The 27,337-nt window shown below is 44.1% G+C and overlaps 1 long non-coding RNA gene across 2 annotated transcripts in view; it reads right to left on the bottom strand.

Annotated features, from left to right (window-relative positions):
- LOC108961995 (uncharacterized) overlaps positions 1-27,337 on the bottom strand; it is a 131,901-nt gene that overhangs the window by 84,933 nt on the left and 19,631 nt on the right. For both annotated transcript variants that reach the window (XR_007776988.1, XR_001990430.3), the window contains exon 2: positions 8,338-8,706. This is a non-coding gene — a long non-coding RNA (uncharacterized LOC108961995). The remainder of the gene's footprint in view (positions 1-8,337; positions 8,707-27,337) is intronic.

Genomic DNA, 27,337 nt, shown 5'->3' with positions numbered 1-27,337 from the left:
AGCCAGGGTGTACCCCCCATTTGCTTCCTACCAGGTCTTCTCTTGAAGAAAACCTCTTTGATTTGAATCCCCAGTGCAGCCATGTTAGCAATGGAAAAATGCAACCTTATGCCTCTCCAAAGGATGCTTAAACACATCCTCTTCCCGAGGGGGGGGGGGAGGGGAAGGGGAGAAGATGAGGATTAGCTATTCAAAACCTACATGCCAGGCAATCTGGTGACCAAGTGCCTCCCTCCGATAGCTTTTCCAGACAGTCATGAACTTTAAACTATTTTTTGTCTCCAACTCCCAGCAGCTCCTAAACAGTGTGAGCTAAATATTTATAGAAGAATCACTGTTTGTTTAAGTTTCAATCCATACTCCCTGAAGTCCAATATGCCCAGATCCTGAAATGACAGCTGATTACAGAAGAGCCTGAAAACACCACAGAGGGGACACTGAGACTTACCAGATCTTTCATCTGGACACTCTCTCCACTGGTTGTTTTGGGGAGCCTTTCCCAGCTTCTTTCAAAAGAAGAGGAACTGCAGCTCTTGCCGGCCAAGATCCATGTTTCATCAGACACTTTGGCACAGCTCTGCTCAATGACATAGAGCCCAGGTTTTGGGGGGTCCCCACTGTGCTGCAGAGCATATGGATTGCTGCTGGAAATGCAATGGAAGCACCCAACCTGCTGAACAGCAGGCATCAAGGCACGGCGAGAACACCCCAACACCAGTGCCACAGCTGGGACGCAGACAACGTCTGTCACTTCAGCTTAACAAACTCTACCCTGACTAATCTCTTTTGGACTCAGCACCAGCTTTTCCAATTCACCATGGTGTCCACTCCAGTTGAACAAAACAGTCTTCCCATACCTTACAAAAGAACTAAGCATACCCACACTTTCTGCCTAACTGAACAGCCTGTCAGAAGGTGAAAAGACACCTGTATGAGCTGACACACTACTGATATAAGCTAGCCAAGTCCAACAAGTCAGCTGCTCCCCTATGCTGTTACACAGTTTCATGGGTGAGGCAAGGAAAAAAAAACCTGTGCCTCATCCCCTGTAATTGTGTGTGAGCAGAGTTGTCCTTTTGGAATGTAACTGGGGACTCATCATCACAAAGGAGCACACAAGACGCAAGGCTACCAAGCAGGCACAGCTCTACAACAATACATCCCAAATGAACACCCCACCCTGCAGACCTCAGTGTCCAGCTTGGCAATCTTCTAGAGACACAGCAGAGGCTGGGAGACAACACCCAAGCAAACAGACTTTCAATGACCACCCAAGGCTGGTAATTCCCTTTTTTTTTATGGTTTCACATGCAAGCTCCTGCATGAAGAACAGAGCAGAAAGTGCTTACTCCCCTCAGATGTCTTTGCTAAAGTCCAGCTACCTCAAACCAGCACCTGCTTTGAACAGCCCCTTGGATGAATGGATGTTGCTGAAGAACTCAAAAGCCCCACTGACAGCTGCTGCTGTATCTATCCCATCAAGATGAATTCTTCCACTGCAGCAAGATGGGACTCAGCAAAGTTGCTCTGTCCTGGGGTTCTCCAAGGGATAGCAGAACTCCTTGCAGAGGGTGTTTCAAGGCATTTAGCCCAAATAAAATAGAAAACGTGGTGTTTTAAGCAAGAGGATAACTTTTGTCATCAGGTGGATCTCAAGGACAGGTTTCCACACTCATAACTCACCTTCCAGCATGAAGACCCATGCATGGATGAAGGACCAATCATGGAAATGTCCATGCCAATGCCATGCATGCACTCACTGTCCATACCCACCCTCACTCGTATTTTCTGTTCAGAAGTACCTATGCACACACACATGGAAAGTGCCATGAAGCTTCCTCATGTGTTACTTGCAAGGGAATATGCAGGAGTTCTCATGCAGGAGTACAGAGGCCCACCACAAGCCATCCATGCTGGCAGACAAGACTAGGAGAGAAGACTGCAACAAGAAAGCTGGAAATAATGACAAACACTTTCATCAGTAAAACTGCTATTACCCAGCCAGCAAACAGCCTTTTATCTCTGTGGGGCAAGCAAATCTACTTATTAGAGAGATGCCTCTACTGTGATCTGACTTTTAGAGAAAGGGGAGGAACTGCCCCAGCTTTTCCATGTTTGATTTCTCTGACTCTCATTCCCCGTTATTGGGGAATCGCCATGCACATCACCACGGCTGCGGGGTCCACTGGAGCCAGCCATGGCTGGGAAGTTGAAGGCACAAGCCTGCAAATAAGGAGCCTTCAAAACTGCAGCTGGTCTCCTCCAGCATCATCCACACATTCGACACCATAGAGTTGGCTTTACTGATGCTTCATGGAAGAAAATTTTACTAGGGCATAGAAGAGAGACACTTTTCTATTTTAATTCACCTGGCCCTAAAAAAGAAAAACAAAGGAGAAAATAAAGAAGAAATACAGCCCCCCTCTTTCCCTTTTTACATAAATATTGGATCTGAGCAGTTTATGCTCCTAAGAAGTTAAAAATAGGAAATAACATCAAGTCTGTGTGCTGCATCTTTTATCAAAGCCTTTTATAAACATCAAAACCAGCTCCTCTGCACTCTTTTATACTTTTCCTGCTGTCACTCACAATTCATAAAAGGGGTCTACAGAGATACAAAGGGTAAGGCACTTTCCAGTACTGTCACAAAGAGTCTGGGACAAAAAAAAACCAGCTTTTCCTCAAAGCTCTGAAATCTAAGAGCAATTTCATGACATAATGTCACTTTTAGCACAAGAGATGAATAATAGATATTCAAAACATAATAACACTTTCATAAGTAAACAATGCTTTGCAGTGTCAAAGCTTTTCAGCAGCAGTGTCAAGCCTTTGCAGAAAGATCAACAGTGCAATCACCGAGCACCACTGGGAAGCAAACACTGGAAGAACACACACATGTTTACCCAAAAGGCAGAGTCTCTCTGGCCAAAATCCATCTGCCTTCTCTAGAGACACACATCCAGATCTCCTCCACAAAAAAAGGGAGGTAAGGAGATTAACAAGGTGACCCAGAAACCCCTTACACATAAACTCAAGTTTGACCTTGCCATCTCTGAGAGACAAGTGATAAACGCAAACCTCCTCCCCACCTGAAAGATGAGCAGGCTTACACTCACATATATTCAAGAGATATGAGCATTAATTAACTCTAACATTAAAAAAACACATCTGAAAGATGATAGCTGCTAGAATATTCATGACTCTCACCCAGCCTGTTTATATAACTGGATATGAAGCAAATCCTCCATGTAAACCATGGCAAACCTGACAGCATCATTTACCTGTTCAGCATCTTTTCCACAGAAGGCAAATTCCATAACTTGTGGTCACCACTATTTTTTTTCCTGCCCTGCACATAAGAATTCATAGGGAGGAAGTGATAAACCCATGATAAAAAAAAAATCCAGTGAAGTGTCAGCATTATCCTAACCAAAAAAGAATTTCCTCCTTAGTCATCCACAGGCAGGGTAAGCCAGCTCCCCCATGAACTACAGAAGAACAGGGAAGAAGTGCTTATCCGGGAAATTACTTCTCTTCCTAGTACCTTGGTACTTATTTTTTAAGCAAGGCAAAGGTCAAACGAAAACCACCTGATGGTAATGCAAATAGAGCCCTGGATAAAACTGCACAGGAGCCACCACAAAGAGCTGCTCTGTGCAAAAAGCTTAATGAAAGCCAAGAGATAGTGCCAGTGGGGGGGGATGATGGCAATCCCACAGCCATGTGCCACAAGAATGCTGCCAGTAGCAGGAGGGCAGATCCAAGCTGTGGAGGGAGCCAAGCCAGGGCAGTGCAGGGTCTCCAGACCACTCAGCTCCCCAGGGAATGCCCCCAGCCAGGCAAACTGGGCTGCTGAGCCTGGGCTGAAGATACACTTCTAATCAGGATAGTAAGAGATTCACCTTCCAGAGGCACCAGGGCTGCAATGCAGCTGTCCCTCATCCCCCAAGCTGTAACAATAATTGTTATAAATATAGGGACTTTGTTTTGTTGCACACACTCAGGCCCTGTTTCTGCTGCTGGAGCCCCAAGTCTCTAATCTGACCTCCTGATTTTGACACTGCAAAGATAAAGAGGAGGCAGCACAGTGACGGTACCCTGCAAAAGTAGAGCCAGCAAAATCACAGGATACCCAAAACACTGCCAGGGAAAAACTAGAAGGCTGGCTTTGATTCTAACCCAGGAAACACCCTGAGAATAAAATATTGCCCAAAATGGTATTTTGTGTTTCTGAACTGGCACCACACTGCAGGACAGGAAGATTAGGTAGATGCCCTCCCATGGTGGCAGACTGGCCCCATAGCAGCCGTTCCTGCTCAGCAGTTTTTGTCTGCTGCCCTATGTAAGCAACCAAACCAGCTTGGAGATGATTAAAGCTTAATCAGAAACTCTTCAGATCATGTCCCATTCACAGAGGGAACAGTGCAAATCCTGCCACCTTTACCAAGAGCCCCTCCAAGGGCCTCTCACAGCCCTGGGATGCCAGCCAGCTTTGGAGGCCTTAAATTTTCGTGGCATGAGACAAATTTTGCTAAGAGTTCCTCAATGCTAATCCTCATAATGCTGCCCAGCAGCTGGGAGCACCAGAAAACAGCCTGTCAGCACCTCCAGTTCTGCACAGAGCCCCTCGAAGCAACACAAAGGATTCAGAAGCCAAGCAGACACCTCTTGCTCTCTTGCTGGCATTAACAATATGTCTCATGATAGGTCACTGATTCTTTGCAATCTGAAGAGCACAATAAGTCAGAAGATAGCTCAGTATTTACTGTGCACTGTAAGTCAGTACCTGCAGATGCAGGTGCTCATAGAAAAGCAAAGATCACACATAAAGAGAAATTTTTATTCTGAAAGTAATGACTGGGATGCTTTGGTTAATACAAAATTCCAAGCAAGGTCTTAAAGCAATCAATAGAGGATCATTAAAGACAGACTAGGAGGATTACTCCACATACTTCAAAATTTATGAATATTTATTTACTTATATAAATAAACAGAAATATGGCCTAATGTATCCCCAATTACATGCCCTGCAGTAAGAGCACAAAGTTTGGGCACAAACGGCATTCATTAACAAGTGCCCCAAAGGAGGGACAGCCCTTAAGGAGAGAAAATGCACACTTCAAAAGTGGTTGATGTTTTTATCATAAACTAAGGACTGGCATCCACCTTTAATTTGCTTTGCTCATATTGACTTTCACTGCTGCAGGATGAGCAAAAGTCAGCCTGTCCAGGATGAGCACAGATGAATCAACATCCTTCACCCTGGGCACGCTCTCCCCCAAACTCCCCATGCAAGACAGGGGAAGAAAGATCAAAGCAAAATTTCAGCATTGCCAGCTTCAGCACTTTCCTCGAGCAAAAGAAGATGTGAATCCAAAGATTCAGCTGTAAATATTTTAAGAGTGGCAAATGGACTTTTGGCAGCCAAAATAAGAATCTTTAAAAGCACTAGCATTTGCTGCCCCCAACCCTCACAAATCCAGCCTGCTGAAGTGGTAAGCAAGGTTGCCCACAAACTGAAAACTGAAACTAGCTTCAGACCCAATTCCAAAAAACCTGGAAGTAATTTTAGAAGCAGGAAACCATCAAGCAAGAGACACCACCTGTAGATTAAAACCTCTTCCTCTGTCAGGCTTCGACACATTTGACTCACAAAACCATAAAGAAAGTAAGACTCCCTTAAAAAAGCCTCATTGTCAACATTTTTTATAGCTTTTGAGGTTATATTTTATCCCTAAACCAATAAATACTTGCAATTCCTTAATTTGCTGCCAGCTGGGGAGAGATTTAAAAACTTCTGCAAACCTGCAATTTCAGTGCTGGTCTGTGCTGGGCACTGAAAAATTCCACAGGGTTGAGAGTGAGAGGGGTTAGTCATGACAAGAACATCCCTGAAATGTGCCAGGGCTGCTTTTCACTGTCATCCAACCATCCCTAATACTGACTTAGACCATCAATGATTTTTATAATCAGTTATGTGCTTTTGAAACACACACCCACGTACATAACCCTCACAGACAACCAAATAGAAGCTTTCTGTATTTTTTTAATTATTATTAATAACGTGCATCTGTGTACAGACTAGCCCCCTAAAGGACATTTTGATCCAAGGATCTGACCTGACTCAAAGCAAATCTTTGCTACTTTACCAGCAAAACTCTTGAATGCTAATGGAGGTAATCTTTTAATTAGCACCTAGGGAAGCAGCCAGCAGCCCCCCTGCCTGGATGCTCAAGCTGACCAACAGCAAAGCTCTTAAACTACTTACCCTCTGAAGCTGCCCCACATCTATGCAGGATTAGACCTGCTCTGAAGAAAACCTGAGACGGTTTTTCCTCCCTGTAAAGGACAGCTGCACATTTACAATTGAAACATCATTCCTGGCCAAGCTCTAATTCCTGGGCCACTCCCAGGTGGCCCAGATGTGCCAGGTACCTGCCAGACTGTGTGTGACTTGGGGAGTCACACTGCAAGGAGCCATGCAGAACACAAAATTCAGGGTACATCTACCATGACTTTTCTTGCTGCTCGCTGTCAGTGCAGACTCTATCATGCAGAGGTCAAGCACCCTGGGCTGCTCTGGGTTATCCAGGTGACAGGCAGGTTTTGTTCATTGTCCAGAAGCACCAAAGGGGGCTGGGCAGCACCAGAGCAGAGGAACTGATGCTCCATTTGCTCCCAGTTACTTATAAAAGATAAAGCTCATTCCACTGCAATGTGTTGCTGACAAAGGACCTTTTCACATCTTACAGCAACAAGAGGAGATCTGGTTTGCAACGTCTTTATCAAACAGCTGATCACCAAAAAAAAAAAAAAAAAAAAAAAAAAAAAGATTTTAAATATCAGTGGTGTTTGCTTTAATTGTAGATAAAAAGAACAACTGACAGTGATCTGTCTTTCTTAGGTGCTTTAGAAGTTGTTAGGAGCTAGTTAATAAAACACTAGGGACGACTTCAGTGATGGGAAAACTGGTAATTCAGGGTAAGGAAGGAAAACTATCTGCAAATTAAGAGCTGGTTCCAGGGGAATGTCTCTGCGGCAGAGCAGAGAGACCATGCAAGCACACAAAAGGGTCTGGCCCTGCTGGGCTGAGCTCCAGGCAGTGTTGCTGGAGAAGGCTCTAGCTTGGCATATGACTACACCGTAGGGCTTGAGCATGGACCACCCCCACCAGCCTGGCAGGATGCTGCTTCCACCTCCAGCTCCAAATCCCCGCTGTTAGCTCCAGCCTCTCTTACAAGCACAGCAAGCACTTGACTTTGCTCACCGATAAAGCAAAGAACATCTTTATCCCCAGTCTCTGTCTACCATCTCCATCTGGCCTCCAAGTCACAGTCAAACTGAAGAGTGAGGAAACTATGTTTCCCACTGAACACGATCTATCCACCCTACCCCTCTCATTTCCTTCCTTTGATACAAAATTGTGCTTACAATGCAAGAAGAGGAAACTTTTAATGCCTCACAAATGCTGAGGGGAATGCAGAATAAATGTACATCAAAGCCTTTTCAGCCCTTTTCCTTCAGCACCTCCTCTTTGTATGGTGAAAATAAAAGTTACAGACAAAGAGCTAATTTTTTGTCTATCGTGTAAGAAGGAGAGATCTGTTCATCACACCAACACACCTGAGCATTTGACCAAACCAGCACAAGTGCCAAAAAGAATGATTTTCACAGCAAATTGATACCCACAAAACAATTCTCTGCTAGAAAGAATGGAAAAAAAACTTGTCACCTCCACAAAAACATCTAATTCACTGTAAATGACTCTAAAAATGCCAATTTGGTTGCTATCACTAGCGCTGTTGAGTTATAAACATCTATATGGAATAGGAATAATTTAGAGCTAATAGTTTAATTTTAGAGCTAAAGGCATATCATTTTTTAAGGGGTAAGTCATCCTCAAAATTACATTCTTCAGCAGAAATTCTGTTGAACTAAGAAGAGAAAAACCACTTGTGTCATCTTTTTTGAAATGAGACCATGAAGCCTGATAAGCTGATCCACACATGGCTGATGGCAGCTGTAGGCTACAAACACAGCTGCCGAAGAGTCCTGGAGGATCCAGGTGGAGGAATGAAGAGCATCAGATCCATCCTTTCCTTCATGTATGAGGCTATGGTTGATCATCAGAACCTTCAGAAGCTGACACTACTGATCCATAAGAACTTAACATCTCAACTGGGTCTGTCCCAACAAAGAAAAGTCACCCTCAAGTATGGCACCAGTGCCTTTGGTAGGTGCTACCTCTAGCAGAAGCTAGAAAGAAAAAAAAAAAAAAGAATGAACTGAAGATGAAGAAAGCAAACTGGGCAGTGAATGAGAAAACCATTTACATACCTGCTGGACAGGAGTGCTGCTGCTGCACTGGAAGAGCTCTGGGAGAAAATATCTTCCAGCTGGGTAAAGCAGTGGCTCCATTTCAAGAAGATACATGAGGAGGAATTCCAGTAAGTGACTGTTTGCCATAATCCTCAGGACAGGGCCACAAATGACACAGGGTAACCCGGGAAAAAACAGGGTAAAAAGATGGTAGAAACTTCCAGATGCTTTTATCCACAGCCAACATTCTCCAGAGGGTTTTGTGGTCCACAGGTTGATGCATCCCATGCTCCCCATGCTCCTAAAAATCCTCTGGAGCTACGAAAACAACCAGACTGCCAGACTCCAAACGTTCTTCCAGACAAGTGGGACACATGGACTGGGCACCTTCAGAGAGAAGAAAGGGACAGGCCATTACACAACAGCTCTTTACACGCTGGACAAAAAACTGGATTGCAAACGTTAATCTTTTGATTTACTTTTGCACAGAAGGAAGGTTTTGGGGTTTTTTCTTATTTTTTTTTTCATTTGCACGATTTATTTAAATTAATGTAACAGTGACCTTAGACACAGCCCGGAGCACCACCTCCAGCTGCCTCATAGGTTCTAGGAGATGTCAAAGGAGGAGGACAAGCCAGCAACTGAAAGTAGTTCTCACCTAACCAACAGATCTTTCCAAAACTATTCTTTTTCTTTTCCTCAGGTGAAAGAACAGAGTTTTCTTCCCCTCTCCTTTTTTTCACACCTTCTAAACCTATTGAGGTATTTTCACTACCAGGGAGGAGAAGGATGGAAGGGTTGTAAGGCAGCAGGCTAGCAGCACCATCTGCCTTCCTGACCTCAGTGGAAAATGTCTCTTCACCATCAGGAGAATCACATCTTCAGCAACCCACAGCAAAGTCTGGCACAACCCACCAGTGACATAGCAGAAACACTCTGTCCTTCAGTACAACAACCCAATGTGACCTCCGACCAGACAGAGCCACACTTCCCACCTCTGCTTTCAGAGAAAATAAACATATCCCAGCAAAGTGGCTCAAAATACCCGAGGAATTAGTCATAAAGATTCTAGTATTTGACGGATATAAATCCATCATGATCTGGGGGGTTTTGGTTGTTTGTTTTTTCAATTCTTCTAATCTGATCTTACTAATTGTGCTGGGAGTAGAGTTGCTGGGATTTTTGTTTGTTATTTTAAAATATGAAAGCTGTCACATAAACACAGGCAAGTGCCAGGACCGGATATAATGCCCAGCAAGTGCTGAAAGGAAACTCAAATAACTCTTTGCCTGACATTGCTTTCTAGCTCATCTGTAAAAAGAAAACAGCAGAGAGCAGCTGAGAGCCAAAAAAGGGTTTTTTACTTTGTTTTAGCTGCAGAAGCACAGGAAGGTGATAACATTGTGTGTAATGTAACCAAGCAAAAAGGAGTAATGAAAGTGCAAGCAAATAGATCAAATAGGACAGGGCTAAGGAAACGGTGTGATAATCATTTGTTTTGCTAATTGTGTCAATAAAGTCCTATCTACCCTCAAACAGCGGAAACGTCATCAGATATTTAAAAGGGAAAAATCGAGTGAATAATTAAATGTACAAAACCCTGACATTTTTTCCCCAGATGTTCTCTTTAAAGGGTTGATTAGGAGAATCACATGTTTATTTGAAATAAAATTCCACTGACTTTGATCATGTTTAAGTCATCTCACATACAAAATCTACTTTGAACCAAAACTACTTCTTCCCTTGGGGAAATAATCAAAATTGCCTTCTTTGCAGGAAAGATGCACCATCACCTTATCACAACCCAGGCTAAGCTGGCTTGTGGGGCCGACACCATAACCCACAAAAAATCTGGTGTGCCTGCAACATGTTTTTGTTGTTACAAAACCCAGCAAGCAGGTCAGTACAAGGCAACTGGAAGTCTGCAGACTTGAAGTCTGCTATTTTGTGGAAAAAGAAATCTGAATTGCCTTGTCCTTGCTTCTGGTGTTTTCCCAGTGATGGGGAGGGTTAGGAAATGAAATATTCCCTAACTCTCCCCCAGTTAAAGGAACTGAAGCTGAGGAAGATCTGACCCAAGTCCCTGAGCTGATGAAAACATTTTGGAAAGGATTTGAATCTCCCAAAGTAACTCCCATCCCACTAATTACACAGCCAATCTCGAACACTCTTGATAATTTTATGACATGGAAAATGCCTGTAAAACCTACTTCTCTACAGCAAGAACACCTGCCCAAAATCCTCGAGCTAACTGTTTTCTCCATAAACCAATTACCTGTAAAATATGAGCATGCAAACTGAGATGAATCTCTGTTTCCAGAGAAATGACGCTTGTCCCACCAACCCAGCCCCTCGCTGTGCTGTGCCTGATGCACCAGCAGGGCTTTTTCTCCAGGCTCCAACATGGATGTGTCAATATGTACTTTGCTCAGCTCTCCTGGGAGACGAGCCCAGCAGTCCTCACTGTCCAACAAGCGAAAACATAATTTTTTTTTGTTTTGTTTTCTATCTTTTATATCTCTCCGCATCTTGCATATACCACACCTCTCACAGCACTCCCATCATCTGTCCTCAAGGCCAGCGGGATGGCAGCAGGACTCACAGGCTATGCAAGAGCTTAGTGACCAGCATCTTGCACAAGTTATGTTTTTACATAAACATATGGGCTTTGCTAGTCAGACTGTAACAGATAAACCAATAGCAGATGATTGATGTTCATTTTAAGCATCTTCCTTTGTGGTATGGAAGAACTTCACCCCCTGATGTAAGGAGAAGACATTGTCTCATTGCTATCCTGTTTGAGATGCAGATGAAATTCAAACCCTTGTGCCCAGCACATGCCTGAAAGACAACTTTCCAGTTCTCTGGACTCTACCCTTAAGAGGTGCCAGATTTTTAAGACTGAGCACACTGCCTGCTGGAAAGAACATCACTCCAGCTCACTCCATGGCTGCTTCCCCCTCAGACTGGAGGGAGAGTCTTCCTTGCAGACTGTCCATGAGTGCTCTCCAACCCCAACAGTAGAGGGCTTGCCCTTAACAACTCACTGAAGGCCATGCAGTAGGTTGGCAGCAAAGCCCTGAAACACATTCAGATTTTTCAAGTCATGGACCAGCACTTGAAAAACACATTCATCTTCCCCATCCCTTGACAGGAACTACTCCATTACTTGTACACAACAAGGGTTGAATCACTCACACACAGAAACACCACGGGCTGAGCACATGTCAGCTCTGAGCAAACAAGGCATCACCCTCAACACAAGAGCAGCACCCTGAGCCACTGCTCCCCTCCAAGGGCAGCAAGAACCTGTCAGCATGAGCTGAAGGAGACCAGCAATGAGCAAAGTGTGCCCTGCAATAGAGAGACCCCAAACGATTAATAAACACACAAAAAGAGTGAAAAGACTTGTTCCTCATTAGTTGAAAAATACAGGAGGAAGAGACAAGGAGTCCCACCTGTTACATTTTGAATGTTAAAGAGTCCCAAGTGCAATGGCTCATTTTAAAAAACAAGGGATGTTTTCAGTGCCTGTGTTTTATTTGAAGGAAAAGGCTGAGTTTTTTTACACTCTAACATGTTCATTACAACCCAGCCATGTGAGTTAAATGCAGTAAGGGAGCTGTTAAACCTTAGGATCACTGCAGTAAGCTTCAGCAGTGACTTTATTGTGGGCAAGAATGCAATTGGTGCATTCATGTCTGCTGCTCCTGCCACCAGGCACTGTGAGTAGTATGTGCTCAGTTTGCCAACACCAAAATCCCCTAAACACAAGGTGAGCATCCCAAAATGACTTTGTTACATCTCCATGAAGAAGAACATCTCCAGATACTGAGATGGCTTATCAAGGTCAATGTTACCAAACAAAGAATAGAAAGGGAAAAAAAAAAGAAAACAATTCAATCTTGTTTCTTACAAATTCTCCAGCAAATGACTGCAGGTGTATTTCCTGAAAGGCAGCAGTTTGCTCTCAGCTACCACAAGGGATTGCATTTCTCCTGATTTAGTGAGCAGGCTCAGCACCACCACTGGAGGAAGGAAGAGGATCAAGCCCATACTGTCCTCTGCAATAACATCCAGCTGATGAATCAGCTCAAGCCACCTCCAAAAGCTCTCAATGGCTTCCTGTTCTTAGGCATGAAATTTTAAAACAGCTATAGACTGAATCTGACATAGAAGTGAGAGTGGCAAAATCAGAGTTCTGGGTCAATAGGACTTGTGTTTTGTATCAGTGAGGAAACATGAACTTGTTTGCTTTATGGAATTATGGCAGGACACCAGTTAACAATCTCTTCTAACATGTGCCCATAAAGTTTAAGTCCTTATAAAGGATAAATAAACAAAACAAATTATTTCCCAAAGAAACACAAAAGAAAAAAAAAACTGTAAAGGCTGCTGTGCCTTTTTTTCCTCACTCAGCAACACCAAGTTTTTGGAGTAACCTGGCTGCTTTTGAGAGCTTCACAAGCTTGGCCAACATCTCAGGCAGTCCCTGGAGCTGGGGCTTTTGCTCCCAGATAAAGAAAAAGCAGCTATGGCTGGGACGCAATTAATGAGGGGAGGGCACTGCAGATGCTCCACCAGTCTGTGACCAGGCAAAGACACATGCATGTCCAAAGCCTGAGTATGTGAAGAAAACAAGATGGAGGCAAGAACCACTCATCTTGCCTGACCCTACCATTTTTCATTCTAAAAATAAATTCCTTTCTGGAAACTCCAACAAAAAGGGGAGGGTTGAAAAAAGACAAGCACAGAAACATTGCCTGGTAGATTGGGAATTCCAACCTACATTCTGCCCAAAGATGCATTGTTTGGTAAGGCATGAAGTGCAACATAAAAATGTTTCCAAGAACTCTTGTAATAGTTTCACAATAAAGTGTAATTTTAAAGTGTAAGTCTAGCTATTCCATTCAAGGTATCATCACACAAATTTGTGTCCCTCTCATCCACCCAGAACTCCTCACCCACACTTGGGATGGTTCTGCCCACCAACCTGAACCAATAGCCAAGTGACCAACAGGCTGTATATTAACAGCTGGAGTTCTCACACAAAATGCAGGTCATGACTATGCTCTTTTGACTTCGCAAAGTCACTCCACATGAGGATCACAAGCTGGGATGCTACAATTTGAAGCACTGCTGAGATGCTTTACAATAAACCCCCTTCTTTTAATCATTTTTGAAGACAAAAAGCAAAATCCTAATCAAATGTCACACAATATGACATTTTAAGTACCTAATGTCACCTTGGACCATTTTCAAAGCAGAATTTCATAACCTTATTCTCAATCTGCACCGACACAGATACAGTCAGAGAAAAAAAATCTTGAAAACATTCCCTAAGGAGAAGTGGGGGGAGACATTCTCCTGATAAATGGTAGACTCTTACATAAAAAGAATAAAGGAACGAACTGCAAGATAAATATTAACTTGCCTTTTTATAGTATTCAAGACATGAATGTTTCCCGTCTTGGGTGATAGTACCAAAAAAGAAAGAAATTCTCTTTCATGCTATCACAATCACCTCTAATATGGAACACAGCATTCCACACATCAATCTCTAGCAAAAAGATCTTTTACAATGAACTGGAGACTGTGATTTTTAAAAGATACTGGATTGCCTCACCCAGAAAAGCTGAAAGGTCACTGAGAAACAAAGTCCACGAAGAAAGACCACATTAGCCTTGAACCACTTGCAGCTTAAGCCAATAACCACACTCCTTCTGAGATGCAATCAGGCTCCTTGGGTAGAACATCCACCATGACCACTCTTTGATCCAAGAGTGTGGGATACTCAGTAATAGTCCTACAAAAAAGACCAGTCTGATGTCAGCTGCCGAACACTTACAGCACAAGATGTACATCAGGGGAAAATCAGACCTGCAGATCCACTGAAGTGGATGCAGGAATGCAAGGGACAGCACTTTAAGATAGCACTTCATGCCTCCTGCTCTAGCAGGAGACTGCACATTCTGGCTTAAAGGGTGTTTTGTTAGAAATGCTGGTCCCAAGGCTAATCTTGCAGAGATAAGCTGTAACCCTTCAAGTGCATTAGGGAATGGATTTTTTGCACTTTTTTTGTTTGTTTGCATTTTTAAAATAGTCTCTCAATTATATTTACTATATCACCAGCTTCAACTACCACAGGAAGTCAAGACCTGTGCATCAAAATGAAAGTCAGGTTCCCACACCTGAGTGAAGGAAGAGCCCTTCCATCCTACTGTTCCCACCCAGGAGAGCACCATTTCACCTCCTATGCTGCCAGCAGGCTCAAGCAAGAGCCTCTTTCTTTTCCCTGGCCCCTAATGCAGGCACACAGCAGCTCTGCCACCAGTGGCTCTCCCACCATCCCACATCTAGCACCAAGGTGCTCTCACACAAATGACAGGAGCTGCTGTTCCATCTCCAGAGCTGCTCCACTGCATATCAACACACAATCCAGTGCCAGGTTCCCTTGCTGGGCACTGCTGCAGTTCACAGAAAACTGGAAAAATTCACTGCAAACTCACTTTGTGCCTTGGCCAAAATGACCCACAGCTCTCACATCTGGCTTGGTCACAATGAACCATCCCAGCTTCTCATAGCAGGGTTCAGTCTGAACCCTGCAGACTCTTTTTGCTATTTTTTGTTTATGATTTTCAGCCCACAGCTTTAGTCACCAGCTTACAATGAAAGGAAAGAAAAATCACTATGCCAGCTTCAAAAATAATCCTCCTGCTCATTACATTTTCAGTTCTTTATCTTAGACCTATTCTTTAAGCCTTCAGGATCTAGGCTGTCACCATGCAGGCTAACAACATGCTTTGTAGTCAAATAAATACTGAAATTCTCAGAAGACTACATCGCTCCAGGAGCAAAGGAGTTGTGCTAAAATTATAAAAGTGGCTAACAGAGATTAATTGGATGCTATTAAAAAAAAAAAAAACCAAAAAAAAAAAACCACCACAGAACAGAAGACACCAGCTCCTTACTTTTCAAAGATGAAACCAACCAACTCCAGGCATGTTGGTCGCAATTAACATTTGCTTTCATCAACCCCCCACCAGTGCAGCCTCCTGAAATCCCTCTATTAAAATAGATTTACAATTGTCCCCATTTATGCCATCATTGTCCTTACTTATGCCACCTATGCTGCCCCTGCTTCAGCTCCAAAAAGGCAGAGTTGGGATGATGGGCTGGGTCCTCTGAAGGCATTGGTGGGACAAACTGAGCCAAAGGCTTCAGTGCTGGTGAAATTTTATCCCTGTGGCACTGGATCAACACCATGCCAGCCCCACAAACACCAAACTGATTAGCTGGCCAAAAGGGGACATTCCTGAGCCCTTCTCTGCATCCCTCTGGAGCTCAACTCCTCAACCCAAAGGAAACCACCCTCTGCTCTTGCTGGGAGTATTTACTGTGGGCAAAGCAAATCAGCACAAACCTGCTGAGAAGCAGCGAAGGGGTAAAGGCCAAGAAGGAATAAGACATTTTTTTAATGAGCTTAAGTCACCCCTTGCAGGACTGATGCATTTCCAGCTTAATATCTGGCTCCTTTAAAAGCTGAATCCTTGGTGGCTGCCTCCTCATGCAAGAGCAGGACAGAAGCCCAGTGGTAATGACTTTCCCTGTGCACTGTCACACTTGGCTTGAGGTCCAAGCATCCCCGTGGAGCCCAGGAGAAGCCCCACGTGCTCCGGGTTTGGCACAAGGCTCTGCAAAGGCAACTGAGGTGAAGATTTCAAAACAGCACTGGGAATACCAACACAGAAACATTTTGGCACATTGGGCTCTGTCTTCCTGTTACTTTTTTGAAAGGTCCTTCTTATCAAGGGCACATGTTCAATATTCAGTAAATAATAACAAAGTGTTTGCCATTAAACCAAAGCCCACGGCATGATCCTGACTCATTCTGACTTGTCAGATCCAAATAAATGCCTGCCCTGCTGTTCCAGGCAGCTTTAACATGCAGCTCAGTGATCAGGACCTTCATGAGGTAAAAAAAATACTATTATTAGAAAAGATTTTGTAACAGTGTAAGACTTGGCTTCATCTAAACATAGATGTTGCATTGGTTTAATTAAATCAGCATGGAAAGGTTCTATTTATTGCATCACACAGTTACACTATTAAGTTACAGGCCAGGACTCATTTTTCTGCTGATATCCAAGAGTAAATCCTTTTTCTGCTGATGCAAGGATTCCTATCAGGGACAGCACTTCAGCTCTACCTGTCCCATCCCATGTGTTTGTGAACAGATGTTTTGCTCACTGTCTTATACTCACAGAGACTCCTGACCATGCACCAATTTAGTTTTAATTCTGCTAAACAAAAACAATTCAGTCCTACCAAGCCTCTTTCCCTACCACTCTACTTTCACCTCCATCCTTAGTGAATATTATTGCAGCCACCTCAAGAGGAAGAAAACAGAAACACAAAAAACAAGACCTCTGAAAATGTCTGGCTCCTGTACAACCTTCTCCAAGTCTGCAAAACAAGCACAGAGCTGCAGGGAATCAGCTGTTTGCTCCTCACCCTGAAGCTGCCTCCCACCAACCCTGCATCTCACACAAACAAGGCATCAGCCAGAGTCCAGCTCAGCTGCATGGATGAATAACCTCCCCAGGATAGAGGTTATATATTATTATATAAAATAATGTATATGTTATTGTATAAAATAATCCCCATTATTTTGATTCCTGAATGTGCTCACAAATTCAACTAGCCTTCCTATATCCTGTATATTTTTAAATTTTTATCCCAAGACTGACAAAGTATTTCACCTCTTCTCACTTATTTATTGCTAACAATATTTTTATTTTAATCACTTCTAGGCTCTTAAATACTTAATGACATGATTTTCTGAAGAGCTTACATGTTGTGAGAAAAACAAGGGAAAAAGAAGGGATTGTTTTATCACTACATTAACATCTAAAGGCATCAAAGGAATTCCTAGCCACATACCACTGGCTATAGAGAATGCAGTTAAATAGTGTATTTACATACAAAGCCTGTGAGACTCAGGAGAACTTACAGTCAGAGAATCAGAGATTCAGTGAATGGTTTGGGTTGGAAGGGACCTTTAAAGGTCACCTAGTGTAACCCCCCAAATGAGCAGGGACATCTTCAACTCCATCAGGTTGCTCAGAGTCACATTCATCAATGTTTTAAGTCCAAAAGGCCTCTTCTCTTTAGCAGGGATGATGCTGCCCTGGTGGGTGCAGGGTTCTCCATCCACACAGCCCACGGTTGGCACTTCTGTCCTCTCTGCTCTGCCACAGCCCCATTGATGGCAGCACTGCCACCCCTCCAAAAGCAGCAATGCAGGTGAGTGCTCTTTGACTGCTTCAAAAAAAAAATTTAAAAACCCTAGGGTCTGATGAAGCTGTTAGAACATCAACTTAAACTCACTAAACAGGGAGGGAAAACCTGGAGTCTGTGCAACTGGTCCTGCTGCAGCGACTGTACACCAATTCCATGGCTCCACTGCCAAGACTCAGCCAAGGACCTCCACACAGCCTCCCGGCAGAAGGAAGGCCCATCAAAAAGTCTACCAAACCCAGAGGTGAAGTCAGAGATGTCTCCTCCCTGCTGTGCTAATCCTTACCACCAACAGCAGATCCACCTACCACTGCACCCATGTGAGAAGCTGCTGCCTGAGCTTATGTCTGTCTCTCCTTCCCAAGAGCTGCTTGGGAGAAGCCCAGCCTTTCTTAAGCATCTGACTTATCCTTGCTGGGAGCAAACAGTCCCACTTCTGCCTTTCCCTCCAATGGAGTCAGGACTTCTCTGTCATGGGCATAATCTGCTCCAGAGACAGAAGATCTGATTTCATGTCCATCTTTTATCACAAAGAATGGAGAGAGATCACTGAGAGTGACACTATCTTTGCATAAGTGAAGACACTGTTCGTCCCAGTTTGTAAGTCCTTAGAACTATTTGGCTGAAATACCTGAAATAACTTCTTTCTGAAGACTGCTCATTAAGACACCTTTTTCACCAGTCTCCTTCCTACACTGAATTCAATTCTCCAGGGGATGATGTGCAGCAGAAATGAGTGCCCTTTCCAGACCCTTTTCCCATTTACTTAGGATGGCAAGTGCAGAGCTGGTACTCACTGCAGATAACCAGAATGCAGAATAAAGTTGGTAAAGAAGCTCCAAGGTTAAAGAACAAGAAAAGGAGGAGGGAGAGGACACTGAAACACATCAAGAGTATCATAACAAACACATCAAGAGCATAATAGGAAGTGGCATACTGACTAGTAAACTTCATGATTCAGGGCTAAAAAAAGCAACAATAATTAAAAATGTTATAGATTAAATTTAATCTCTTTTTTTTCTCAAGAAGATGACACTTCTGCCCTCCTCTGACCCAAGACTGGTTATTTGGGAGTCGGGCTATCAGGTCAGACACGTCTGTGGCTGATGCAAGCCTGCGGTAACACTGCGGTGTATGGCACTGCTCCTGCAGCTGACACTGTGCTCAGATCCCCAGCCTGCTGATCCTCAGTGCAGGGAGGAGGGTGGCAGCTGCAGTGTGATGCAGCAAGGATATAAAAAGCTGAGGACTCAGCCTGGAGAGTGGCAGCCAACCTGGGCAGTGCCAGCATCACCTTTCACCTACATCTGCCGAGCTGCCTTCCCAATAGGACATTATCTTGGGAAAACAAGCCTCGCCATGGCTGCTCGCTCCAGCTGCTCCCAGGATCAGAGTTATGTCCTTCTAGGACAGTAAGCCAAGGAGAGGGGGACCCCATGCCCAAAGCCATCCCCAGTGATAAGGGGATCAGAACAGGTTCTCCTAGGAAATGAGAACTTCTTCCCATCCCCAGTGGTTCCTGAAGGGCTCAGTCCCATTCACCCCTCCAGAGGCTGGCTCCATGCTGGGGGAAGCAATAGCCCATCTGTCTCAGGCAGGGGGCTGATGCTCCCTTCCAAAAAAGAGGCACCAGGGAACAGCACCAGCCCATCAAAAAGCTCCAGTGGTTTCCTCACCTCCAATTCCCTGGCTCTCCAGCCTGGGAGCAAAGCATAACAGACTCAGGACCTGAGAGCCAGCAACAAAAATCTGGGAAATTCAGAGTGGAAACATCAGAAATCATCAGCCTGAGAGGCACCAGAATCCACCACCAAGAGAATGCTTAGAGCCAAATCTGATCTTGGTTCCATCAAAATGCTCTTACTGCCTCCTGTGCTAGATCAGGATGAGCAGGCCTGGTTATAACTGGGTTTTAGTCTCTTCCACATTCTCCCCAGGGCCAAGGTGGCTCCAGCTGATGTGCTCCAGGCAGCTCTGCCATCCAGCAGGATGGAATTCCAAGGTATCAGAGGTGCTTGAGCTTGCCATTAAGTTGTCAGAAAACCCAGGAAGAAATTATTCCAGCTATTTATTTGCTATGTTTTTGGTCTGCCTATCTGGGGTCACATTATTGGCAATTTCTATTTTCTTTACTTATTTTGCTATTTATCTTTTAAAGTCCTCCTACAACCCTTTAAATTCAATCACACACTGTCATATATATGTCACCACACCAAAACAATGTCAACAATGTCACAAGACTCTTGATTACACAAAAAGCACCAAAAACTATTTTTTTCCAATGAATAAACTGGTGTATCAAAGCAGACTGGTGTATCTGGCAGAAAAGTAAGAAAACCTTACAAGCATTTTTTCAGGAAGAAAGTGGCAAGATCCTTCTAGATATTACCTTTTTTTCCTACCTCATAAGCAGCAAGAATTAACAAAGCCAATAAAAATGACCTGAAAACCTAACCTGAAGTGCCTTGGCCTTGATTTTGATCTTGAAACCACCTGGCCCAAGATCAAGAATAATTCCTAATATTTATTTTTAGAACACATTACCTTCAAACCTCCAGACCTGTGTTAGATACCTCTTCTAATTTTTCCATGAGGCTGAAGACACGATCTGTGAAGTCACGTTTACCATGAGAGACTTGTCCATCATCGCTATCTCAGTAAATACTTTTCCAAGGAAAGAGTGTTCTTTGCACAGCAGACGTGGGCTTTCCCACCACCTACCACAAGGAAATGCATCATGTTGATATCCAAACCTGCCAAAACCAGCCTGCTCTTTCCAGACCGTCACCAAAGTTCTGGCCTTGAGTTTACAAAGCCCATTTAACTGGTAGCTGTTGTTCTCACTGACACAGGTCAAATCTGTCTAAGAACTCACCCTCCTGTCAAGGCTGCATTTCCTCATAGCTGCCAACCCCAGTCCACCTGGCTACTCAAGTTGGATGCAAACTGCTTCTTGCAAGCAAAAGCTAAGTATCTGCATCAACTCTGAGAACACTTTAACTTTATTTGAGGAGGTCTAACTACTCTCAGCTACATTTGGAAACATGCACAGCTGCCACATGCTGCCCCATGCAGTTCATGTACCAGAAACACCACTAGTAAGGACCTGAAACCAAGGGAAAATTATGATTTTCCTTGAACTGAGCAGTTCCATTTGTAGAGATGTGCATCAATGCACCCAAGATGATATGAGGTCATCCAATCTCCCTGTCTTCTCATGAACACTCACAACAGCGTAAAATCATTGAAGGCCACACAGGGATTGGGAAGGATAAAAGGAGTCTGTTCTCTCCCGGCCCTAACACAGCATAATGAAGGGCTACAAACAGCCCCATTTGTGGGGTACTGGGGGATGAGAGAATCTGTGATCCTCAACTGCCTTAATGTCACCATTTCCTGCCACTCTCCTTCTCCACATGCCCTAAGAAAGGAACCTCTGTGAAACTGCCTTCTAAATCCAAGCCCTCAAGCAGGAAGCCCAGAAGCCTGTGATAGTTTATTGTATACTATTTCAACTGGTTCCTTTGCACTAATGTAGTCCTCTTCATTAGGATGGCCTGAGGCACATCAGGCACAATACCTAAAGATCACAGCTCTGCCTATCTAAAGGCACTAGGAATAACTCCGAAGAATGTGAACCCTTCAAAGACCATGTGATGAGCCTCCCAGTGAAAGGGATGTTTTTTTTAAACATGATGACACAAAAATCACCAGAGGGGATCAAACCCAACCACCACCCTTAGTCAGCATCCGGTTCTCAAATGTTCTGAAGAGCAGAGCATGCAGTTGGCAGGAGTGAGAGGACACTCCTGCTGGCACCCATTACTGGCATGCACAAACTATTTGCTGCGTTCTCCAGCTTAATTAAATCAACAGTTTAAACTAATTCCTCAGCTTTGTCTGGTAGCAGCTGAGAAGCTGACACAGCTCCCCTTCTGCCACCCATGGCAAGCACAGCAGCCTCCAGGATGCAGGGCAAGCAGCTGACAGAGGTGACAACATCTACGACAGGGGGTTGCATCACTGGGAGATCACCTGCTACAACTTCCAGAGGTCCACTGTACCACAAGGCCAGTGCTTAAACCAACCACTTACTTCTAGATAGATATATAAACTTTTTTTTTCCTTTTTTAATCTCAGCTATGTCTATTCTTGTGGTTTTGCCCCACCACTCCAGCTAATGGGGATGGGATGTCTGGATTCAGGACAAGGCACCAGGTCTTGACAGGGGACCTTCCCACATCCAAGACTGATAACAAAAGTTGGATGAGGAAATGAGGGGGAAAATTAAACAAATACCCAAAACATCACATAATGGTTCATTCATTGTTTCAAACAGCTGCAGCAGAAATTCTGCTTTTGTTTTTGCTGGCTTTTCCCTTTTTGTTTCCCCTTTCCTTCCACATAGATGAAATGAATCTGGAAAGCAAGGGCCCCTGTCAGCATCTGCTCTGCACTGACAGTTCAATCCTCAGGGCCAGTCAGTGTGATGGGCCTCAAACTACAGTCACCACAAGTACAACTGGACAGATAAATCCCTCATCTATGCCAGAGTAATGTCTACTGCAAACTGGCACACTGCAAAAAGCTTCTCTGACCCTCCACAGCAGGGTCTAGTCCTCACTTGAGTGTATTAGAGCTGGAGCTGCAATAAACCCACAGAGCTGAGGAGCACCCCGGAAAGCCAAATGAACCATGACACTGCCTAAAAGCTTTGATGTTTCAGTCCAGCTCCTGTGACTCCATTTAAGAAGACACAACTAGTTTAAACAAAGAACTGAAGCACTCAAAATCTGCAGAAAATTTGAAGTAAAAATTTCAGCTTAGGAGCAGAAAGTATATTACGAACAAAACCATCACAGAATTACAACAGCATCTTCTTAGTCATCACTGACAAGAGCTCCACCATAAATAAATAAGCTGTTATATTACATGTATTTTGCATAACATATATTGGGGCTTTTATACCGCTTATGATTTCTTTTGGGGACAAACTTTTTTGAGGGCCTGTTAAGACAGGACAAATGGCAATGATTTTAATCTGAAAGAGTGTTGATATAGATTAAAGGAAGAAGTTTTTTTAGAATGAAGATGCTTAACACTGGAACAGGTTCCCCAGAAAGCGTTGAAGCACTAGAAAAGATTGCTCAGAGAAATTGTGGATACCCCCTCCCTGGAAACATTTCAGCAACTTGATAGAGTTGAAGATGTCCCTGGCAACAGGGGGATGGACTTCACAGGATGACCTTTACAGGTCCCTTCCAACCAAAACCATTCTAGGATTCTATGACATTATGACATTGATGAACAATCCTGCTAAAGAGGACAAAATCATGAAAATGAAACAGTTTTCATTGTTGGTCCTTTTAAGTACTGCCTTTCCCACAGCCACCAAACTTGGGGTTTAGTACCAGAGCTGGGTGAAGGTTGATTTTAGCTAAGGCTGGTCTCATTCCACCTCTCTCTGCAGGTGAGTGCAGGTGAACAGGTACGTCAGCATGCAGGATTTCAAGGGCAATGAGGCTCTGCTGGCAGCTGGAGGACAAAGTATTTCTGGGAGACCTAAAGGTGTCAGGCTGCCCCAGCAGGAGCAGGAGACCTTGGCTCCAAGGCACTAAGTCCCCCCTGGGAGCTCATGTCCAAGCAGGATGTGTTTGAACAGAGCCTGGTAGAGGACCCAGCTGTTAGAAGCAGGAGGGGAATGACAAACCCTTCTCAGAGGAGAGGACAGAGTGAGTGAGCTGCCTGTGTCAGACCTGTGCAGCTCGGGGGGTTTGTGAATGTATGAGGTATGCTGTCTGCATCATGGAAACAGGGATTTAAGCTAAGGACAGCACTGACACAAGAACAAATCAGCATCAGCTGGCTATGAATGACTTCAGGCTGCAGCACAAAGGTCCCTGGCCCTTCCAAGCTCTGGATGCCTTTCAGCAGTCACGGGGCAGGCAGCCCAATCAGTCTTAAGATGCAGCTTGATAAATTTGCTAATGAGATTATATGCCTTGGCTGCTCATGAGGCTACGGAAGAGACCTTCATGATTACAAGCCCACTCCTCCAAGGACAAGAACTCCCAGAGCTTTCCACTAATTTTTGTTATTTTGGTCACAACGAGCAGGGCTCCATTGTCCCTGTCCACTCCTGAAAGCCCTTCAGATGTATGCTGCAGTAAATCCAGTATCTTCTCAATGTATATAGAGAGATGTTATCCCTACCATGTCCCAGAGCATCTCCATCCCACTGCTCTGAAGTCCTTCTGCTACTCCAGACATTCTAGCTTCCTATTCCCTAAATACTTCCAGTATTTGTTTGGGCTGTCTTTGGAGATTACTGCACAGTGTTCTTCTAAGCCATTTGTTTTCAAAGGTACTCAGATACTTTGCCCGTACCTTTGATAGGTTTCCAACTTTCAGATCCCTGTGCTTAGATAAAAATTACTTTCAAGTCCAAGATTCATAGTTCAGCCTTTCAGCTGCAGACTTTCAATGACCAGATCTCAGCTAAGCCAGCAAATGCAGCTGCTGCCTTGCCAATATGTGACACCATTTCCTCCTAGACACCCCAGTGGCTCTGATACAGCTACCAGGACACACAAATGGATTTATTTCTTGTATTCCAGTGCCTTCTAATGTAAGACTTGCCTGGGAGCTGCAAGGGTGTTCATGAGACCAGTGGGTTTGTATCAGCCAGGGCACCCCCAGCTCCCTCCAAGGCAGGGAGGGCTCTCCATGCACATCTGCTGAGGGGTCCCATAGGCTCCCCAGAAAATTCAGAACCCCAGTTTTGCCTTCATACTCTCAGCCAAGTGAATGGGAAAGCCTGTTTGTACACGGGCACAGCTGCAGCACTGCCTCCACCTAAGCTGAAATGTCTCATTGGCACTGAAGACATAGGGGAAAACCTGAGCACAGGTGTTCCAGCCTGCAGGAAGCTCAGGGGCAGCCAGCTGGAGACAAACCTCAAGCCACCCCATTACAATAAACCACAGGATACCATCCCCTAAAATGCTTCAGCTGCAGCTGGTCAGGAATAACCAGGAGTTCTGCTTTTAATCCAGATTCATATAGCACCCAAATTTACTCTGGAGTCTGAGTTTAGACAGGACTTGTTGTGCACGGCTGGGCTGCCTCAGGTGGAGGTGGTCCAATCTCTTGGAGAAGCTCCACCTTCAACAAAACCTCATCTACCAGGAGGCCCTCACATCCTTCAAGATAAGAAACTACAGCCAGTGACAGCTCCACAGTGCTGAGGATTACTTAGTGCTTGGATAACCACTTGTAAGCGAGGAGCCCTGTGAAAGCACAAGAAATATGCAAATATAAAACAAAGCAGAAACATCAGCATCTTAGAGAGGTTTGCCCTCATTCTATCAAAGCCTAGCAGCAGTGATGTGTTCCCTCCTCCAGTAAAGCTGTTGGGATTGTGTCACCTGCTTTAATACACTCTTACATGTCATTGCCCTTTGACATGGCAGGAGAGCATGAATTAGTATCCCCATTTCATTGAGATTTTCTATAAAGGATGGGGATGTTTGCAAAGGGAATCCAGTTCCCATTTCAGACCCCTGACCAGGCTCAGCTGGATGGATATTTATTTAAAACATTACCACCCTCCCTGCCTGCTCATAAGGCAGGGGTTGCTACCATCACAACATCACAGGTCACAGCAGGCAAGGTGTGCTGAGGCTGCAACCCAAGGCACCAACTAGACAGGCTGGGGGCATGATCCTGTGTTAACGTGCTGGATTTGGTTTGGAAAATGTCTATCTGCATTCCAGGCCAGCACTGCAGTGTAAGAGCACTTACTCCAACATCTGCATCACTACAGGTAATGTGTTTAAGAAAGATAAAGAATTAAATATCAAGTCAGTGAAGACTTTGCATATACAGAAATGCTGTAGTATTTTAAAAATAAAAATTTCATTTTAATATACAAAGACTTCCTTTCCACCTTAAAACTCACAAGTGCAACAAAAGAAAAAAAAAATAGTCCATACCCAAACTTGCAAATTCCCTATCCTCACACCCAAAGGCATACCAGGTCCTTTCTACAGACAAGCAAACAAGACATCTTATGTTTGCTTTGGCTTGACCCATACTTAAGATGTCCCAGGAGCCTGTGAAATGATGAAAAATAAATTAAAGTTCAGAATACACTCACAGCCACAACCTCTGTAGTTCTGCTGAGGAAATGCAATCCATTTGGAAGGAGTACTAAGGAGGCAATGGGGAAGAAAAACAGAAAAAAGGGTTTTTTTCTGCTGAAGAATTTTAATTTTTTTCCTGCTTTGGGCTGCACAGCAGAAGGGTGGTACCCAGCAACAGGGGAGTGGATAATACAACCTCCCAAAAGTGTTATCTGCATCACCTGATTGTGCACTGCCCTCCAAAATGCTGCCTCCTCTTTTCCTGCAGAGAGGCTGCATATACAATCAGGGAAAATATAACCTTACAGAGGAGGAATAAAACCCAAACAAAACAATTTAGGAACTACACAATGAAGAGTGTCACTCTATCTGAGCAGTTTAAGGTATACAAAACCCAAGGAAGTGGAACTCAGATCCAACACTAGGAGCTCTCAGCTGCCACTCCTGGATGAGGATCCTACCAGCCCTTCTCTGGGGAGAGGCATTTACCCTATCACCAATACCTGTGACAATGAAAAATTGATTAAGAACATTGTAAGGAAAAAGAACAGTCTCATATTCCAACAGACACTGAAATTACAATCTCTCACACCACTTTTCTGCGTGTGAGCAAGTACAGCTGTGCATCCAGTTTTCAATTCTACACTCATTAAGCAAAGAAAATATTAAAAAATATTTTTAAAATCATACAGAGTCTAAACCGGCAGTTTATATCAGTAATATAACATAAAAAATGTCAATCAGTTTCCACATCCAGGAAATTAACTTAATCACTTAGAATAACAAGACAGCCAAAACTTGGCTCCCTAGGAGGAAGCTGCCCTTTCTTGGGGGAATCCACTGTGTCACTCATAGCCTGATCCCCTGCAGCCTCTCAACCACATTTTTGGGGGTGTCTTATGCCTCCTAATGCTGCTCCCACTGCTGACAAGAACAGTCCCAGGGACTTGGTTTAATACTCTATCCCTGGCCCCAATATAGTGCAAGAAAAGGGCTAGGTATATTTTATTAAATGAATATTGATTTTATACATGTCTTTTGGGGAGATCTAATCAAAATTAAGACAGGAGGAATCATGGTGCCATCTGAATCCAAAAATACAGTGAGAGCTGGTTGACAGAATAAAAAGGAAAATTGACATGTCCTATAAAATACCTAAATTTCAAATTTCTTGGGGTGTTAGACTCAGGTAGGCTGTAGGAATATATCCAGGGAGATGGCAGCTAGTTCACTTCACTTCAGTGTATTTTCATCACTGAAGGGTGGGTGGCTGCCACCATGCTGAAGCCCCTTCATAAATCACCTTGAGATTTTTAAAGAGCAGGTGCCCACTGCAAGATGGGGCACTTCAAGGTTGTCCCCCTGCTGCCAGTGGTGACAGAGCTGCAGGGGGCACAAACAGGTGCTGGCACAGGGTCTTGCCCTGGCATGTCCCCTCAGCTGGGGAAGTACCAGAGGCCATCCTGCTGCCATTGGAATTTGGGGGGTTTTGAGGAGGGTGAGTCCTGCTCAGCTGTCTGGGAAGCAGTGGAACTCCAGGCTTGGGTAAGTCATGGGGGCAAGGAGAGGGACAT

This window comes from Serinus canaria, chromosome 2 (assembly GCF_022539315.1).
Source record: "Serinus canaria isolate serCan28SL12 chromosome 2, serCan2020, whole genome shotgun sequence".
In the NCBI taxonomy this organism is placed as follows: Eukaryota; Metazoa; Chordata; class Aves; order Passeriformes; family Fringillidae; genus Serinus; species Serinus canaria.
This window is presented reverse-complemented; position numbering and strand designations above follow the sequence as displayed.